The 4,534-nt window shown below is 34.5% G+C and overlaps 1 long non-coding RNA gene across 2 annotated transcripts; it reads left to right on the top strand.

The window, feature by feature from the left end:
• The first annotated feature begins 2,394 nt into the window (after positions 1-2,394).
• Positions 2,395-4,135, top strand: LOC113354435. Of its 2 annotated transcripts, none has more exons than XR_003361875.1 (3): positions 2,395-2,500; positions 2,630-2,704; positions 3,639-4,135. It is a non-coding gene; the product is annotated as an uncharacterized LOC113354435 (long non-coding RNA). The 2 variants fall into 2 exon arrangements; XR_003361874.1 differs by having other exon boundaries at positions 2,410-2,505.
• The last annotated feature ends 399 nt before the right edge of the window (positions 4,136-4,534 follow it).

Genomic DNA, 4,534 nt, shown 5'->3' with positions numbered 1-4,534 from the left:
ACGCTTACGATTTTCTCAATATAAGCCGAACCTCACGTAATGTTTCGTCCAGATCACAAAGGATTAGGTTCGGCTCATTATGACATTTTTAAACAAGCCGAACTAGTTGGTTCGGCTCATAATAATAACACTTTCAGCTTGCCGAACTATTCATTAGTTGTCAATATTCAGGTGGGTTCGGCTGATATATTAAGCCGAACATATTCCAGACTCGCCGAGCCTTAGTGAAAAACACAAAATTTTTATGATTTTAAGCTACAAAAGTGAGATTAAACATAAGATAGAAGTGTACCTTCCTCATCCATTGAATCAAATACAAGCTTTTTTCTCATTTTCCCCTTCTCCTTCTAAAAAAAAATCTAACTTTTTTTTTCCTTACTAAAAAATTTTCATCTACACAAATTTATAACTAAATAATCTTTAAACTAATCACTAATCACTAATCACTAATTAGAATTATTTTATCTAATCATTAGTATTAACACTAATCCTAAAAGAGCAGATTTGTCATTTAAAAAAATTGGTTATTTCACATCCTTTTTTGTCTTTATTAGGCATGCCTAATAAGATTCATGTATGCCCAAAATCATGATTCTTTATTTCAATGTAGCCGTGTGGCAATCATTGGAATATGGTTCCAAGTAGGACTGAGCATTTGGCCCGTAATCCGCGGATTTAATCGGTACCAACCGTATTTTTGCGGATAGATGCCCGGACCGTTCGCTAGTGGGTTGGATGCGGATGAGAATTCTGAAATCCAAGGGATTACGGATTGGGTCTGGATGCAACTTTGAAAATCTGTTGGACATCCATAACCGTTAGATTAAGCGTATCTATATAGTTTTTAGAAAATACGTAGATAATTTAGGAATTCTTAAGGTGTTTGTTTGGAGTGTTATTCATGACACTTTTATATTTATATAGATATATAAAATGTGTAGGTTTTATAAGAAGTCATCTATATTTTTTTTATTTTCTCATTATAAATTTTAACTAAAACAAATCTATTGGATTAACCGTACACAATCTGCTCATCTGTGTATCCATTGGATGAAAAATCCGTTGGATGTTGGATTGGATGCGGATGCCAAATTTAAGTTGATATGCAGATGAGGTAAAAACCGGTAAAAATTGGATTGGATGAGATTGGATGCAGATGAGGTAAAAACCGGTCCATACTCACTCATAGTTCCAAGCCTGCATTTGGGAATGGGACGGACTAAGTGAAGGTACTGAGTTTTCGGATTCTACCAAAATGAAGGAAATCAAAACCTGTGATATATATCTTTTATTAACGGTGGGTTAGAATTCTCCTCCTTCCCGTGATTCCTACGAATATCCTTCTCGCCGTCCAAACATGTCATATGAATAACATTGTTGTACGAAGTTAATGAATTTGTCTCCTTTGTCATGTTGGATGAAGAGAATGCATGAATAATCTCTTGCTTGTCGCTAAAACACAAACAAGGAGTAAAATGTGGAAAACCAAAAGTTTGTTTCTGCGGATGAGCAACAGATGGGTGAAATTCAGTATTACCCAGGTCATATCCAATGATGGATTTGCAATTTTCACCCACGTCCAATATGTTAATACCTATTGTGTTCGACACCCGTGCGTGAATCGATGAGCAAACTGGGTGCGGGTGAAATTCTTGATTTAAATCAAAATCAGCGAAAAGGTAAACGTTTAGGAAGAGTAATATAGCTTGTTTTAAAACTTAAATTACAAATATCAAAGTTAATGCAACATAAAAAGAATAAGGTAACGTTTTTCCAACAACCAAAATTAAAATATTTATTGTACGAATGTCTCTCATCAATGCATCTTATTATACAAATATCAAAGTTAATCCAAAGATGATACTTCTCGAATATCTGAGAGGGCTTACAATGCATCTTAGTAGGATCATCTTCCTATTTTCATAAGAACCTTCGTGTATATATATTATACAATGTTATTTTTATGGTCGGGTGTCCAACGGCTGGGTGATGTTTCACTCGCGTCCAATCTTGGAGAACTGCGGGTTTTAAAATCCCACCCGCATCCAATATGCCTAGAGACGAATCCGGTGTCTACCTGCCAAAATGTGAATTAGGTTTAGTAAAATCCGTAAATTTGGGTATTTGCTCAACCGTAATTGATCAAAGAGCTGAGATGTCTGTTCGACGACTCTTAGCATTTCCAATGTTAGGGGTGGGGGTAATAAAAACATAAGACACATACGATTTATCACCTTTTTAACTAAAAACTTATCTCCAATGCTAGATGGAGGTCAATAAATGACAATGACATGACTGCCATCTCACAAGCAAAGGTGAACCAGAAAGTCATATCTTCACCTCCTATATGACCCCGGGTCCAATAACACATAGTCATTTTTTATTCCAAAAATTGTTTTTTCCGTAATTGAAAAATACTCGGTGATAATCTCAAAGCCCCATAACTTCTTCCCTTCCTATCAAAATCCGTTTTTTCACTGTTAACGATTGAAGCTTTTAGGTAAGGTAAAATCTTGATCATGTTTTTCTATATTCATTCTTTTCCATGCTTGATTAGTTTGTTAACTTCGTTGTTTAATCTAATGGCTACCTTGAACATGTACTCCATCGTGTTCATTTAACTTAAAAGAAATTCAGAAGCGATCTGGTTCTTCGTCACTTCTACATCATTTCAAAGCTTCATCTTTCAAACTACCACTTGTGAGTAAGTTTTTGTCTGTGTATTTTCCTTTTCTTTTCTTTTTTTTTTTTCTTTTTTTTTCTGGAAACTAAAACCTTCAATTACTCTACACATTTCCATGTATAGTTGTCTGCAAAGATTGTCATACAATGATAACGGTTCATGAAATCTCAGAATTGATGGATATTCATTCTAGCTTATAGTTTGTTTGATATAATTTGAAACACTCAACATTTTGTATACAATGCTCAATCACTGTTTGATAAAATGCATCAAAGAAGTGCCTTGAAATTGATTGTAGTTTAGGATTTTAAAGAGGTTTTAACAAGTATTAAGTGTTAATATAAGGTTTTATAGAAATGGGTTCTCATAATATTGTAATTGCCTATCTGGTTTTTGTGTTTGCTAAGGGTAATCTGATCAACTAATACCACGACCACCTCTCACTCAATTAAAATGATCTAAAGAACCAATTAACACATCTCCATTCATCACTACCATACTGTACACCTACTTCTGGTATGGTGATTTTGGTCCCCTTTTGTATGTTTTTATGTAGCTTTTGTTATGATTATTATTGCATTTTGTTTTCAGTCGACAAGTTAGAAAAAAAAGAAACAAAAAGAAATCAGGAGTGTATGTTTTGTCTGAGTTGATCTAGCTCCACAATATATATAAGTTAGACGAGAACTAATAATCCCGTCTTGGATTTCACCAGTTTCTTCTTTTTGTTTTTACATTTCCACTGATGAATTTCCTTTTTTGATTAAGTGTCATCAAAGAAGTATAATATGCAACCAATTACGGAACAAAATTATTAATCAAATTTGTGTCCAAGATTTCACAGTTTGGTAGGCTAGACAGTGATTAAGAATTAGCTTTTTTCTTGCTATGGGTCTAAAAATTTTACATTGTCTTCACATCGACATATTGGACTCAATATTTTTTTTGTTAACAGGTGCACTTTAATTTATGGCTCGGTCATGTTCACTGTCCGACTCCGACAACTCCGTCTGGGACTCCGATGATAGCAAATGTCTGATTGTGATAGCAAAGATTCGTCCACTTACACCAAACGATTGTTAGACATGGATGAGATGGTCGAAGATGAGTTACAATCTTCGCAGAGTTCTGTTGAAATAATTACTCATATCCTTTTTACAACGGCGATAATGGATAACAAGCGACTTCATGGTGGATCTACTTTTGGTAGACGCACAATTGTTCGCGATAGGAGTCGACATCACAGTCTTATTATTCGTGATTACTTTAGGGGTGAAGTGAGGAATATGAATAGGTAGCGACTGTAGATTTTGTATCAATTTTTTTACATTGGACTAAGTTAAAGCTTTTGTTTTATGGAGGGAAAAGTTCCCTCCAGTTATCTAACCCAGAACTGTATTCGAGGAGATATTGTTTAACACGTAAGAAAATTCTAGGTAGCTATACCTTGGCATTGGAGATGAAAAGTCTAATTTTGGCCACATGTGAATGACCCACAACAAAATGGTATAAATAACACCTCCACGTAGGATTTCCTCCACCCTTAAGATTGGAGATGCTCTAACGAACTCAATAAGGCTGGCACGTAACTGAGCATGTTAGGTGCGCACATATATTATACTTAGTTACGGTTGGTGTTACCTAAATTTAATTTGGTGTCCTTTAGCTATCTGAATATTTACATATATTGCGATATGTTCTTCTAGTTTAAAATAGCAAACACCTTATATAATTGAATTTGAATGTACAAGAAGATATATTGATTGAAAAAGGCATATGGTATAAAACAAACATATTTACAGTGAATGGAGTAAGCACCATCCTTACGACGTGCCAAACAAATTCATATGA

Source organism: Papaver somniferum, chromosome 2, assembly GCF_003573695.1.
Source record: "Papaver somniferum cultivar HN1 chromosome 2, ASM357369v1, whole genome shotgun sequence".
NCBI classification, from domain to species: Eukaryota; Viridiplantae; Streptophyta; class Magnoliopsida; order Ranunculales; family Papaveraceae; genus Papaver; species Papaver somniferum.
Note: the sequence above shows the minus strand (reverse complement) of the source record. Positions and strands in the feature narration are given on the sequence as shown.